At 44.9% G+C, this 16410-nt stretch overlaps 1 long non-coding RNA gene across 2 annotated transcripts; it reads left to right on the forward strand.

The window, feature by feature from the left end:
* The first annotated feature begins 572 nt into the window (after positions 1–572).
* Positions 573–13538, forward strand: LOC143788674 (uncharacterized). Of its 2 annotated transcripts, XR_013218706.1 has the most exons (3): positions 943–1071; positions 1105–1315; positions 12790–13538. It is a non-coding gene; the product is annotated as an uncharacterized LOC143788674 (long non-coding RNA). The 2 variants fall into 2 exon arrangements; XR_013218703.1 differs by having other exon boundaries at positions 573–1315.
* The last annotated feature ends 2872 nt before the right edge of the window (positions 13539–16410 follow it).

Here is a 16410-nt window from a genome sequence, read left to right on the forward strand (position 1 = left end):
CCTGAAGGGTTAATAAACTTCTTGAATGTGGTTTTGAGCACCTTGAGGGGTGCAGTTTTTAGAATGGTGTCACTTTTGGGTATTTTCAGCCATATAGAACCCTCAAAATGACTTCAAATGTGAGGTGGTCCCGAAAAAAAATGGTTTTGTAAATTTTGTTGTAAAAATGAGAAATCACTGGTCAAATTTTAACCCTTATAACTTCCTAGCAAAAAAAAAAATTGTTTCCAAAATTGTGCTGATGTAAAGTAGACATGCGGGAAATGTTATTTATTAACTATCTTGTGTCACATAACTCTCTGGTTTAACAGAATAAAAATTCAAAATGTGAAAATTGCGAAATTTTCAAAATTTTCGCCAAATTTCCGTTTTTTTCACAAATAAACTCAGAAATTATCGACCTAAATTTACCACTAACATGAAGCCCAATATGTCACGAAAAAACAATCTCAGAATCGCTAGGATCCGTTGAAGCGTTCCTGAGTTATTACCTCATAAAGGGACACTGGTCAGAATTGCAAAAAACGGCAAGGTCATTAAGGCCAAAATAGGCTGGGTCATGAAGGGGTTAATGTGTGCACGTTATACATGGCTGTGTTCTCCTGCTATCACTGCCCTTCCGTCACTCTAGCTACCAGTGATCTTGCAGCATGTCACTTTACAGCTCTAGGCTTTATTGCACATACTACCATGGCTGCCTGATTATCACTCTAGGTACATTGATAATGGCTGCTTATCATTGCTTTCTGGTAGCAGCACCTCATGTCAGAACTTCTTCATGTCTATTACTTCCGCCCCAGCTGAGCTCTTGGTTTCCATGGTGACACCACACACGGTCGCCTCGCTACCTGAGGTGACGCCGCGCACAACACGTGCCCCGCTCTCTGTACTTACCATAGAGGTGACGTCACAGCTTCCTGTCATGTGACCACTCCCTTTGCTTCCTGTCACATGACCAGCGCTCCCACATACTTCTGTACTGTCACTGTGTGACTGTGAGACGCCGGCCCTGTGCGCAGCATGGAGACTCGGCAGCGGGCACAGCCGGAGGGGGACGCAGGAGCGGGGAAGGTGCCGGCAGAGCTGGCCGCAGGAGCGGGGAAGGTGCCGGCAGAGCTGGCCGCAGGAGCGGGGAAGGTGCCGGCAGAGCTGGCCGCAGGAGCGGGGAAGGTGCCGGCAGAGCTGGCCGCACGGCGGAGGGAGGCGCACGGCTGCCTGCAGACCCTGTCTCACCACTCCTACTGGTTCGACCTCTGGATCTTTTTCCTGTTTGACCTGGTGTTACTGGTGTTCATCTACCTGCTGCCCTGAGCCAGTGAGTATCGGCCAGCACACAGCAGAGGGGTCTCCCATAGGGGAGGCTGGGGATGGGGTTGTTACTAGGACCACCCATAAGCTGAGGTGATCTGTGGCGCCGCCCTGGTGGTCTTGTGTGGAGATGCCCCATCTATCCCCCACGCCTGGGTTCTCTCTGAGTCCATGTGGCTATAGCGGGGGTCATTCCTGGTCCTCTTCATTGTGACTCCATTTATCATCAGTTACTGAGGGCATCTGGATGTTTGATAGGAGCGGAGCCCCCTCCAGTCGCTGCTTCTCCCCCAATTAGTTCTCTTCTGCGCCCTCCATTCTAATGTCCCCGGTGAGGCAGGTGCACTGAGTTCGGTGGTTCACGCCTAGTTGGCTGGAGGGAAAGTTTGGGTCTTATCTTTGGAACAGAGGGGCACAGAAAAATAACACTTCCAGAATCCGTGGAGCATCACCAATTGGAGAGGGGCTCAGTTTATCCCCCTCACCCCAAGGGTAAGTTCACACAGGGCGTTTTTGTTGCTTTTTCTTCTGCAGCAAAAGCTGATCTTGGCAGGAAAGAAGGATCTGCGGCAAAAATGCAGGTTTAGGTGCTTTTTTTTTTTTTTTGTGTGCGTTTTTTTGTCTTTGTCCATGCTAGTGTCCATTGACTTTCTGCAGTAAAAACGCTGCAAATAATGGTACCTGCGTATTTACAGTGTTTTTTTCAACACCCATTCAAGCCAATAGGTGAAAAACGCTGAAAGAAGTGACATGCCCTATGTCCAAAAAAAGCAGCAAAGCACAAAATCCTGATCACACAAATCCCAATGTGTGTGTGCATGAGATTTCTGAAATCTCATAGGCTTTGGTGGTACTGTAAAATTAGCATAAAAAGTAGCAAAAACACCCTGTGTGAACAAACCCCAAGCTTGTTTTCACCTTCATGACCACTGTGACTTTATATGAGGCCATAACTCTGGAATGGGTCCCGGTGACTGAGACTGTCGTCTTGTGACATATTGTACTTCATTGTAGTGGTAACATTTGTTCGATATGAATTGCGTTTATTTTTTATTAAAAAAAAAAAAAAAATTGTGAAAATGTTGCTATTTTCCAAACTTTCAATTTTTATGCCCTTAAATCAGAAACTTATGTCACAACATTTCCCACATGTCTGCTTTAAATCGGCACAATTTTTAAAACATAACATTTTTGTTGGGAAGTTATAAGGGTTAAGGCTAAGTGCACACGTTGCAGAATTGCCGCTGAAATTTCCGCTGAAATTCCGCAACTCCTGCTGCGGGTATATCACATGCGGATTGGCATGCATATTCCCGCTAAACACTAGCGTTTTACAAGCGTAATTAGGTTGCAGAATGCTAGCGTTTTCCAAGCGATCTGTAGCATCACTTGGAAAACTGATTGACAGGTTGGTCACACTTGTCAAACAGTGTTTGACAAGTGTGACCAACTTTTTACTATAGATGCTGCCTACGCAGCATCAATAGTAAAAGATAGAATGTTAAAAAAAAATAAAAAATCATGATATTCTCACCTTCCAGCGTTCCCGCTCGTCGCCATGCTCCGGTCCCAATAATGCATTGCAACAATGACCTCAAATGACGTAGCGGTCTCGAGAGACCGCACGTCACCACAGGTAATTTTCGCAATGCATTACTGGGACCGGAGCATCGCGACGAGCGGGAACGCTGGAAGGTGAGAATATCATGATTTTTTATTTTAATTCTCTTTTTTCTTTTTCTTTTTTTTAACAATTATATGGTTCCCAGGGCCTGGAGGAGAGTCTCCTCTCCTCCACCCTGGGTACCATCCGCAGATGATCCGCTTACTTCCCGCAAGGTGGGCATAGCCACATGCGGAAAGTAAGCGGATCAATGCAGTCCTATGTGTGCTTAATTCCCGCGATTCCGCACAAAGAATGAACATGCTTAGTTTTTTTCCGGAATGCGATTCCGCCATGGAAGAAAATGCAGCATGTACACAAAAATTGCGCAATGCATTCTAAAAATAGGATGCTTGTTAATGTGAGTGTGTTTTTTCACGTTTTTATCATGAAAAAACGCGAAAAAACATGAACGTGTGCACATAGCCTAGAAGTTGACCAGCGATTTCTCATTTTTCCAACAAAATTTACAAAACCATTTTTTAGGGGCCACCTCACGTTTGAAGTGACTTTAGGGGCCTATATGACAGAAAATACCCCAAAGTGACACCATTCTGAAAACAGAGTATTATTTAGTGTGCACACTGTCAGAGTGCGGTGCACTCTAGACAATCAGAATTCACCACACACTCCTGGTTTATGGTGATTAAGTTTTTTATTCAAGTCCGTGAACAAAGAATACAAAAATTGGGGCAGGTCAAATGGTGGTACAGAAAGGCGACTAAAAATGATAATAGACGTTTTGACCCATCCCGGGTCTTAGCCATTAGTCATTTTCTGAAGGTAGCAGAGCAAGGTATCACATTAATGTTAGGAGAAGAGAAGGATTTCCCTGTGGGATCCACAATGAGGTTGCAGGGCGACCTGGTCTGGAGGGCTTGGATAGCGGCACTCTCGCGCCTTGCTGACACAAGTCTCCAACGCATTGGAAAGTCACACGGCACTGTGTTAGGTGGACTTTGGAATTAAGATCAATGTTTTATGATCAAGTCATAGATTCTGGATTTTGTTTCCTGTGTGGAAATAAGGTTTGAAGGCACTTGGATTCTGTCAGTTCACCTTGTCCTTTACTTGTGATCATTCTCCTGGGGGGTGAATGGTGATTTATTTTTTTAAGCATTACTGCCCTGGTCTCATCTGGGGAGAGCTGTAAAATAGGCAGATGTTAATGGGTAGAGAGAAAAGGGAGGGCCTTTGTCAGAAGCTATTGAATTACATAATGGTATTGTCTTGATGAGTCCTGTAACTGTCATTTGTTCTTTGTAATCGGTGCAGAAATTCTATTTCCACAGCTATATGGATGGCATGTCTAGTAATTCTGATGTAGATTGCTGGAAGCCAGTAGGATCCCAGATACTGAATTCCTAAAAGTCAGGCTGTCTTCTTGGATATTAAGAATGCATATTGGGCCAGCATATTCTGCAGCATTTTATGCTTTAAAGGATACACGTATAATGTCAATCGGACATTACAGAATAACGCACTTAAAAGGTTTTCAGCCACTTTGATCTTGATGACACATCGATAGGATAATAATTTTATTTATACAGTGCCAACATATTCCGCAGCGCTTTACAAATTATAGAGGGCATTTGTACAGACAATAGACATTACAGCATAACAATAATCACAGTTCAAAATAGATACCAAGAGGAGTGAGAGCCCTGCTCGCAAGCTTACAAACTGAGGGAAAAAAGGAGACATGAGGTGGATGGTAACAATTGCTTTCGTTGTTCAGACCAGCCATAGTGTAAGAATCGGGTGTTCATGTGAAGCTGCATGAACCAGTTAACAGCCTAAATATGTAGCAGTACAGACACAGAGGGCTATTAACTGTATAAAGTGTATGAGAACATGATGCAAGGAACCTGATTATGGTTTAAGTTTTTTGAATGGGCCACACAGGGATAGTTAGGTTAATGCGTTGAGGCGGTAGGCCAGTCTGAACAAATGCGTTTTTAGGGCGCGCTTAAAACTGTGGGGATTAATCGTATTAACCTGGGTAGTGCATTCCAAAGAATTGGTGAAGCACGTGAAAAGTCTTGGAGATGGGAGTCATTAGCAGAACGGAGAGCACGGGTAGGGTGGTAGACTGAGACCAGGGAGGAGATGTAGGGTGGTGCTGAGCCATGGAGTGCTTTGTGGATGAAGGTAATAGTTTTGTACTGGATTCTGGAGTGGATGGGTAACCAGTGTAATGACTGGCACAAGGTACAGGCATCGGTATAACGATTGGTGAGGAATATGATCCTGGCTGCAGCATTCAGGACAGATTGGAGAGGGGAGAGTTTAGTAGAGAGTTACAGTAGTCCAGACAAGAATTAATGAGTGAAAGTTTTTGCAGAGTCGAAAGTAGGGAGAGAACACAAGGAGTTCAGTTTTTGACAGGTTCAGTTTCAGATAGAGGGAGGACATGATGTTAGAGATAGCTGTAAGACAATCACTGGTGTTTTCTAAAAAGGTAGGCGTGATATCAGGAGAACTGTATAATTGGGTGTCATCCGCTTAGAGATGGTACTGGAAACCAAATCTACTGATTGTTTGTCTAATAGGGGCAGTATACAAAGAGAAGAGGAAGGGGCCTAGGACTGATCCTTGAGAAACCACAACAGTAAGGGGAAGGTGAGAGGAGGCGGAGGAGGAACCAGCAAAAGATACAGTGAAAGAGTGGTCAGAGAGATGGGAGGAGAACCAGGAGAGAACGGTGTCCTTGAGGCCGATGGAGTGGAGCATAGTGAGGAGGAGCTGATGATCCACAGTAGGGTTGAGCGACTTTTATTTTTATAGGATCGGGTCGGGTTTCACGAAACCCGACTTTCTCAAAAGTCGGGTCGAGTGAAATCGGCCGATCCTATAAAAAAGTCGGGGTCGGCCGAAACACGAAACCCAATGCAGTGCAATGGGATACTATGGTTCCCAGGGGGGTCTAAAGGAGAGGAAACTCTCCTTCAGGCCCTGGGATCCATATTAATGTGTAAAATAAAGAATCAAAATAAAAAATATTGATATACTCACCCTCGGACGCGCCCTGGTACTAACCGGCAGGCTTCCTTCCTAAGAATGAGCGCGTGAATGACCTGCGGTGACGTCGCGGCTTGTGATTGGTCGCGAGCGGTCACATGGACAAGCCGCGACGTCATCTAAGGTCCTTCACGCGCTCATTCTTAGGAAGGAAGGCTGCCGGAAAGAAGCAGGGCGCGTCAGAGGGTGAGTATATTCCTATTAGGTATATACTCACCCTTGGACGCGCCGTGCTTCTTTCCGGCAGCCTTCCTTCCTAAGAATGAGCGCGTGAAGGACCTTATATGACGTCGCGGCTTGTCCATGTGACCGCTCGCGACCAATCACAAGCCGCGACGTCACCGCAGGTCATTCACGCGCTCATTCTTAGGAAGGAAGCCTGCCGGTTAGTACCAGGGCGCGTCCGAGGGTGAGTATATCAATATTTTTTATTTTGATTCTTTATTTTACACTTAAATATGGATTCCAATACCGATTCCCGATACCGCAAACATATCGGAACTCGGTATCGGAATTCCGATACCAGATTCAGAAGATCGCCGACCTCATGGCCGACCCCACACAGGGGTCGGGTCGGGTTTCATGAAACCCGACTTTGCCAAAAGTCGGCGACTTCTGAAAATGGCCGACCCGTTTCGCTCAACCCTAATCCACAGTATTGAATGCTGTGGAGAGATCCCAGAGAATTAGCATGGAGTAGTGACCATTAGATTTAGCTGTCAGTAGGTCATTAGAGACTTTGGTGAGGACAGTTTCAGTAGAGTGTTAAGAGCGGAAACCAGATTGAAAAGGGTCGAGAAGAGAGTTATGTGAGAGATAGCGGATAAGATGGGAGTGGACCTGGCATTCAAGGATTTTTGAGATGAAGGGAAGATTAGAGACAGGTCTATAGTTAGTGGCACAGTTTTGGTTGAGGGATGGTTTTTTAAGTAGTGGATGTATGATGGCATGATAAAATGAGGAGGGAAAGATACCGGAAGAGAGGTTGAATATTTGTTAGGTGAGAGGTGACAGCTGGGGAAAGGGACTGCAGGAGATGTGACAGAATGGGGTCACTGGTGCAAGTGGTCGGGTGATAAGATGCAAGGAGCCTGATTACTTCTTCTGTAACTGGTTCAAAGTCAGACAGTGAACTAAATGCAGTGGGGGAGGGAGGACTGTGCATGGTATGAAGGGATTGAGAGATAACTTCCTGTCGGATTTGGTCAATTTTTTTTCTTTGAAGTAATTGGCCAGATCGTCAGCGCGGAGATCTGTGGTTGGGGCCTGCACTCTTGGGCTGAGTAGGGAATGAAAAGTGTCAAAGAGATGTTTAGGGTTATTTGACAGTGAGGTGATGAGGGTGTTAAAATAGGTTTGTTTGGAGAGGTGAAGGGCAAAGTTGTATGTTTTAAGCATGAACTTAAAATGGATCAAATCTTTGGGTAGATTAGATTTTCTCCACAGACGTTCGGCGCACCTGGGGCACCGCTGCAGGAAACGTGTTTACAGCATGTGCCACAGTTGTCACCATCTGTGCCGAGTTGTTCTAAGTATAGGAGGTGCAATTTGATCCTGGGCACTTTGCAGGGTTTCATTATAATTCTTCAGTGCAGAATCAGGATATGAGATGGAGGAGATGGGGGGGCCAATGAGGACTGCAAGTTCTTCATATGTTTCTGGGTGTTAATGGCCTGTATGTTTCTATAAATGTGGAAAGTGGGGGTGATCTGAGTGGAATGGCAGTTCTTGATAGAACGAAAGAAGGTTGTGGTCAGAGCGGTAGAGGGGGAGTTTGTGAAATCGTCCACTGAGCAAAGCCGGGAGAAGACCAAGTCGAGGGAGTTTCCATCTTCATGCGTTGGAGAGTTAGTATGCTGTGAGAGGCCGAAAGAGGAGGTTATTGATAAAAGGTGAGAATCAGATGGGGAGAGGGGAAAAGCAATGGGGATGTTGATATCACCCATGATGAGGGTGGGGATGTCACAGGAGAGAAAATGTGGAAGCCAGGTGGCAAAGTGATCCAGGAACTTATGAGAGGGAGGACGATACACCACCGCCACTCACATGGAGAAGGGGATGTAGAGTCTGACAGCATGGACTTCAAAGGAAGGGTAGACAAGTGACGGTACTTGGGGGGGATAACTTGGAAGGTACATTTGGGTGATAGGAGCAGACCAACACCTCCACCTGCTCTGTTGTCCAATTGTCCGATCTTGGGGTATGAGAAAAGTGTAGTCCACCATATGAAAGAGCAGCAGCAGCGGTGGTGTCTGACTGCTGGATCCAGGTTTCAGTAAGAGCCAGGAGGTTAAGAGAATTATAAAGGAAGAAGTCATGGATGAAATGGAGTTTATTACACACAGAGCGAAAATTCCAAAGGGCACAATTGAAAGAGACAGAAGGCATGCAGGGAATATTAATAAGGTTAGAGGGGTTTCTGAGTGTAGCAGTTGGAGGTTTGACTGGCTATACCATGGGGGGCCGGGGTTGGGAGAGATGTCTCCAGCGACTAGGAGAAGGATGGTAGAAAGAGTGAGCAGACTGTTAAGTGATTTGTGAGATCGTCTCTTGTGTTGGATGGTGGGACTGAATGGATCTGCGCTGTTAAGCAAGTTTTTTTTTTTTTATCTTGCTAGCAATGAATCAAACTAAGTTGAGACAGCGAGCAGGACACAGTAAATGTAGTAAACAGATAAATACCGTATATACTCGAGTATAAGCCGACCCCCCCCCCTAATTTTACCACAAAAAACTGGGAAAACTTAATGACTTGAGTATAAGCCTAGGGTGGAAAATGCAGCAGCTACCGGTAAATGTCAAAAGTAAGCATAGATACCAATAAAAGAAAAATTAATTGAGACATCAGTAGGTTAAGTGTTTCTGAATATCCATATTGAATCAGGAGCCCCATATAATGCTCCATACAGTTCATGATGGGCCCCATAAGATGCTCCATATTAAAATACGCCCCATATAATGCTCCATATACAAATGTGCCACAAATAATGCTCCATGCAGTTCATTATGGCCCCATAACAAGCTCCATATACAAATATGCCCCATATAATGCTCCATGCAGTTCATTATGGCCCCATAAGATTCTCCATATACAAATATGCCCCATAAGATGCTCCATATACAAATATGCCGCATATAATGCTCCATACAGTTTAGTATGGCCCCATATACGCTCCATATAACAATGTGCCACATATAATGCTGCTGCTGCAATAAAAAAAGACATACCACTCATCGCTGCCTGCTGCTCCTCAGTGTCCCGTCTCTCCGCACTGACTGTTCAGGCACACACTAATACGTCATCGTGCCCTCTGACCTGAACAGTCACTGCAGAGGACACGGAAGACGGAGCGGCGCCGACGCTGGAACGAGGGACATGTGAATATTAAATACTCACCTGCTCCGGCGTGGTCCCTGGCAGCTTCTCCTGGACACATGGTATCCGGCACCCGCAGCTTTTTCCTGTATTGAGCGGTCACTGGTATTACTTTAATGAGCGGTACCACGTGACCGCTGAACAGAGGAATAAGGCGCCGGGGACCATGGGACACGCAGGGACCGCGTCAGGAGCAGGTGAGTATGTGACCGTCGTTGCTCCCCCCTCACCCGACGACCCCGCCCGCCTTCCATGACTCGAGTATAAGCCGAGAGGGGCACTCTCAGCCCATTTTTTGGGGCAGAAAACCTCGGCTTATACTCGAGTATATACGGTAAATGTCCAGGCCAACGTAGATCAGAAACCACTTTGAAAACAGTTATATGACCTCTCTGCATAAGGAACAAGCAGAAGTAAGTTCAATAGCTATATACCAAAACAAATGCTTGCTAAGATGGCTAACAAATCTAGATACATGCAGGATTCAATGCCGGAGATAGAATGAGTTAGATACCATTCAGGTTGCTTGCTGACATTGAATGGAGTAAAAATACATGCAAGGTAGTTGTTCAGAGGTTGAATGATATGATTACCTGTATGAAGAGAATAGAGATGCGTGTTAGATTCATCCATGTTGTACCTGCCAGTACTTTGATAATTGAACTTCGATTAAATGTGCACGAATGCTCCCTTGAATAGTTAAGAATTATTAAGATAGGTCATCAGTATCCGAACAATGAGGTTTTGAGGCCACCTCTGGCGCACAGTTTAGTGGCCGCTGCTGGGTTCTGCAGATCTGCACCTGTTCATATAGAAGCAGATCTGCAGTACCCACGAGTGGCCACTAAACAATGTGGCACAGTGGTGGTGGCCAGCTGCCTACACTGATTACATTCAGCTTACAACTTATTCACACATCAGTATTTTGTATGCCAAAACCTGGAGTGGAACTTGGAGAAAAAACAATAGAAACATTTACACCTGTTCTGTGTTTTGGAGACACTTCTGGTTTTGGCATACAAATACTGATGAAATACTGATTAAGTTCTGATGTGTGAATAAAGCCTTATACTGTTTACTGTCTTATCCATGGAGCCATAATGGAATCACACATGATTTATGGTTGTTTCGGTGTTGCATAGCTGGAGTAGGCGAACACTATTTATAACCTTTTTAGGCCTTGTTCACAATAGTGTCATCCTGACTAGTGATGGGATCAGACTCTGTGGTTTCCACATAGTCAGATGACAGCATGTGAGCCAGCTGCTTTGACCGGATGTAAAAAGTTACCCGTCTGTCACAGGTGTCAGCTGATGAGTACTACTTTCATCATCCTACATCTGATAACCAGTGCAGGTAAAGCTGACAGCTGCAGCGCCCAGCTGTCCGCTAAGTGTGCCCCGCCCCCACATCATTTTTGACAAGCAGCCAAGCTAGAGCAGACAGCAGGGGGCTGGTATTCTCAGACTAGGAAGGAGCCATGGATATTGGCCCTACCCAGCATAAAAATGGCAGCCTTCAGACACCCTAGAAAAGGCGCATCTGTTAGGTAAGTCAATTCTGGCGCTTTGCCAGGCTCTTCCAACTTGCCTTGGTGCGTTGGCAAGTGAAATACTTTTGCCCTCATGTTAGTAAATGAGAGGTGGCGCCCATATTACTGACCCCATAGTCATATTGTAAAAAATACACAGCCAGAATAGTCATTTTTAATTAAAATAGACACAAACACCTTTTATTTGAAATAAAAACTCCCCACCCCTTTACCCACTTATCCATAAAAAAGCAAAGTTATACTCTCCTTTCCACCAATAATCCATTGATGCCCATATCCCACTGTCACAGCCAAAAAATAATAAAACACCATATTCCTCACTTGTCCAATGATAACCTGTCAAAAAAATAGTCTGTGTCTTTCTATCAGTTTAAAGAACTTTATTCTGGCTATGTATTTTTCACAATGACTATGGGGTTAGTAATGGGGGCGTCTTACTGAGGCCTCTCCATTACTAATCTGTGGACTTAATGTCAGCTAACATTACAAAGCTAACATCAACCCCATAAATATTACCCCACTTGCCACCGCACCAGGGCAAGTGGGAAGAGCTGGGCAAAGTGCCAGAACTGGCGCATCTAATAATTGCTCCTTTTCTGGGGTGGTTGCAGACTACTTTTAAGCTGAGGAGAGCAAATATTCATTGCCCTTTCCAGTTTCAGAAGAGCTGTCTGCTTTTTGTCTAGTTGTCAAAATTGGGGGGGGCCGGACCGCACACCATTATTTAATTTAAATTAAAAAAAACAAACAGCTTGGGGACCCCTGTATTTTTTTTTTTTTTTTTATAACAAGCCCATATAAATTTGACAGCTGGGGTTTGCAGCCCACAGCTGTCAGCTTTACCTGCTCTGGTTATCAAAAATAGATGGAACCAATGCCTGTTTATTTCTTTACTAGATGGTGACCCGATTCTAACGCATCGGGTATTCTAGAATATGCTATTGCCCAGCCACGTAGTATAGTTCCCAGCCACGTAGTATAGTGCCCAGCCATGTAGTATGCATCATATCCCTGTTAAAAAAAAAAAAAAAAAAAGAAATAAAATAAAAAATAGTTATATACTCACCTTCCGGAGCCTCAGGATTGAAGCAGCCGGTTACCGCTCCTTGCGCGCTCCGGTCTGAAGATTGCATTGCGGTCTCGCGAGATGATGACGTAGCGGTCTCGCGAGATCGCAGCATGGACCGGTTACCGGAGCGTCGCGAGCAGGGAAGACCTGTTGTGGATCCGAGGGGCCGACGGACGGTGAGTATATAATGATGTTTTTTTATTATTATTATTATTTTTAACATTAGATATGTTTACTATTGACGCCGCATAGGCAGCATCAATAGTAAAACGTTGGTCACACAGGGTTAATAACAGCGTTAACCGACCGCGGCATAGCGCGGTCGGTTAACGCTGCCATTAACCCTGTGTGAGCGCTGACTGGAGGGGAGTACGGAGCGGGCGCTGACTGCGGGGAGGAAGGAGCGGCCATTTTCTTCCGGACTGTGCCCGTCGCTGATTGGTCGCGGCAGCCATGACAGGCAGCTGGCGAGACCAATCAGCGAACGAATAACCGCGACAGACAGACAGAAGGACAGACAGACGGAAGTGACCCTTAGACAATTATATAGTAGATTGCACAGGCATTGGCCGGTGAATACTCCCATCAGCCTTGCCTGCTCTTGCTGCTATCAGCGAGCACAGGTGTTTGATGAGGAGAGTACTACTCTCATCAGCTGACGCCTGAGTACTGAGAAACAAGCTAACAAGTTTTGCAGCTGAAAATTGAAGTTCTTTTAGGTTAGCTCCTTCATTCGGATTCCTAATGTGGAGATAAAGAGAATTTCTTACTGAAATGTTTGTATTATTGTGTTTCTACAGGACACTCCAGAACTCTCCGAGATGGGTGGTCTTCTGCTTTCCTGCCGCTCTGAGAAGATCATGAACTGTCAGAAGTTACCATAATCCTGATTTCTACAAGACTCGCATAACTGAAAATGCAGGCTTTACAAAACTGTCTTCTCCATCCAAGAATTGCTTATTTTTCCAATTTTTTTATGTATTTATTTTCTTAAGTCATATTTTGTAATCTAATTGTACTAAATCACAAGATCAAGAAATCTTCATGTTTCACACTTCCCTTCAAATCCTATCTGTCATAATTTTTCTTGAAATCTTGTGGTTGTGAAGAGCGTGAATTCACAAGTGATGCTGAAGGCAAAAGAATCAAGTGTAGAGAGGCTCCTGATCCTGGGCCGTTCTCAGTAAAATGGACAGGTTTCTTATCTCTTAGTTCAGTGTGTTACAGGTTGAGGTGACATGACTTAAGGATTGTTCGAGCAACCAGGACCAAATTACCACATGATGCAAACCAAAACCTGGCACAACTTATTGTAAGCGCAACAGACTAAAACACTTGCACGGCATAATATAGGCCATTTCCTAAGTCAAGTGTTACACAATGTACTTTTACTATAAGTTAATTAGCCTCAAAAATTATATGCCCACCTGACTAATGGCTTGTATTTGTTTTTTAGCCTTCCTTGCACTGTTAAATGACCAAAGAGGTTTGAATCTGAAATCTGATGTATGGATGGCTCTCTTTATGAAAATATAGCAATATTCTGTTACATGGCGTGTCAGTGACTGTCTTCAAAAATGTAAAGGTTTACTTTGAAGACCAAGGCCACACATGCACACCATATTACACCTCTCCCATCCTAGAAGTTGTACCGAAGTCTGTAGACCTGATTCTTTAAGGTGTTTACATCACAATTCTGGCATAAAACAGCTGAATAATTTTGGTGTTTTCACTTTAGTACCGATCTGTTTTGCCTAAATGGGTGGAGCACAGGCAGGACAAGTCCTCGCTAAGCCTGCTCATCAAATTCATCAATGGAGTACATTTCTGGCGGAGGCACACTGCACTTGTAAGATGCACTTAACTCACTACGTGAATTAGATACATTACTCCTGCATGTCCCTTCACCAACACTGACATGCACAATGCCGGTTTTAATGAATCTGCCCCTATGGGTATTTTCACTCAAATTTGTGCCATGCCGCATTACAGATCTATGCTCCAGTGATGCTAGAGAAAATTATCTGTACTACGTAGGGACCATACAGTGACACATGGAGCACATACACTCACCGGCCACTTTATTAGGTACACCTGTCCAACTTCTTGTTAACACTTAATTTCTAATCAGCCAATCACATGGCGGCAACTCAGTGCATTTAGGCATGTAGACATGGTCAAGACAATCTCCTGCAGTTCAAACCGAGCATCAGTATGGGGAAGAAAGGTGATTTGAGTGCCTTTGAACGTGGCATGGTTGTTGGTGCCAGAAGGGCTGGTCTGAGTATTTCAGAAACTGCTGATCTACTGGGATTTTCACGCACAACCATCTCTAGGGTTTACAGAGAATGGTCCGAAAAAGAAAAAAAATCCAGTGAGCGGCAGTTCTGTGGGCGGAAATGCCTTGTTGATGCCAGAGGTCAGAGGAGAATGGGCAGACTGGTTCGAGCTGATAGAAAGGCAACAGTGACTCAAATCGCCACCCGTTACAACCAAGGTAGGCCTAAGAGCATCTCTGAACGCACAGTGCGTCGAACTTTGAGGCAGATGGGCTACAGCAGCAGAAGACCACACCGGGTACCACTCCTTTCAGCTAAGAACAGGAAACTGAGGCTACAATTTGTACAAGCTCATCGAAATTGGACAGTAGAAGATTGGAAAAACGTTGCTTGGTCTGATGAGTCTCGATTTCTGCTGCGACATTCGGATGGTAGGGTCAGAATTTGGCGTAAACAACATGAAAGCATGGATCCATCCTGCCTTGTATGGAGCATCTTTGGGATGTGCAGCCGACAAATCTGCGGCAACTGTGTGATGCCATCATGTCACTATGGACCAAAATCTCTGAGGAATGCTTCCAGCACCTTGTTGAATCTATGCCACGAAGAATTGAGGCAGTTCTGAAGGCAAAAGGGGGTCCAACCCGTTACTAGCATGGTGTACCTAATAAAGTGGCCGGTGAGTGTATATCTCTGTACTGTTGGAACACCAGGGATCTTATATGCCTCAGTATTTGAAAGTATTGGGGAAAAAAATCCATGTACTGCAACAAAGAGGTTTACTTTCCATCATCACCACATTTTGCCTGCAGGTTCATTCACACTAGCATGTTTGCAACCAGCTTATTTTTTTTTTTTTTTTTTTTAAGATCTCTGGGTTTGCTGTCTCTTTTGTACAAAAATTGCTGCTGATGGTGTTAAAGAAGGAGCCCCCACCCTCTAATAACCATCTAGATGCCATAGCCACTGACAGCAATGTTTTGTTCACCATTGAAATTACTTGTATTAACCCCTTTCTGACATTAGACGTACTATCCCGTCGAGGTGGGGTGGGCCCGTATGACCACCGACGGGATAGTACGTCATGCGCGATGGGGAGCGCGGCCGGGTGTCGGCTGCATATCGCAGCTGACATCCGGCACTATGTGCCAGGAGCGGTCACGGACCGCCCCCGGCACATTAACCCCCGGCACACCGCGATCAAGCATGATCGCGGTGTACCGGCGGTATAGGGAAGCATCGCGCAGGGAGGGGGCTCCCTGCGGGCTTCCCTGAGACCCCCGCAGCAACGCGATGTGATCGCGTTGCTCTGAGGGTCTCCTACCTCCCTCCTCGCCGCAGGTCCCGGATCCAAGATGGCCGCGGCATCCGGGTCCTGCAGGGAAGGAGGTGGCTTACCGAGTGCCTGCTCAGAGCAGGCGCTGGTAAGCCTGCAGCCCTGCACAGCAGATCGCAGATCTGACAGAGTGCTGTGCACACTGTCAGATCACCGATCTGTAATGTCCCCCCCCCCCCTGGGACAAAGTAAAAAAGTTAAAAAAAAATTCTCCACATGTGTGTGTGTTAAAAAAAAAAAAAAAAAAAAAAATTATTCCCATAAATACATTTCTTTAGCTAAATAAAATAATACAAACAATAAAAGTACACATATTTAGTATCGCCGCGTCCGTAACGACCCAACCTATAAAACTGCCCCACTAGTTAACCCCTTCAGTGAACACTGTAAGAAAAAAAAAAAACGAGGCAAAAAACAACGCTTTATTATCATACCGCCGAACAAAAAGTGGAATAACACGCGATCAAAAGGACTGATATAAATAACCATGGTACCGCTGAAAATGTCATCTTGTCCCGCAAAAAACGAGCTGCCATACAGCATCATCAGCAAAAAAAATAAAAAAGTTATAGTCCTGAGAATAAAGCGATACCAAAATAATTATTTTTTCTATAAAATAGTTTTTATCGTATAAAAGCGCCAAAACATAAAAAAAAATATAAATGAGATATCGCTGTAATCGTACTGACCCGACGAATATAACTGCTTTATCAATTTTACCAAACGCGGAACGGTATAAACGCCTCCCCCAAAAGAAAGTCATGAATAGCTGGTTTTTGATCACTCTGCCTCACAAAAATCGGAAT

This window comes from Ranitomeya variabilis, chromosome 1, assembly GCF_051348905.1.
Source record: "Ranitomeya variabilis isolate aRanVar5 chromosome 1, aRanVar5.hap1, whole genome shotgun sequence".
In the NCBI taxonomy this organism is placed as follows: Eukaryota; Metazoa; Chordata; class Amphibia; order Anura; family Dendrobatidae; genus Ranitomeya; species Ranitomeya variabilis.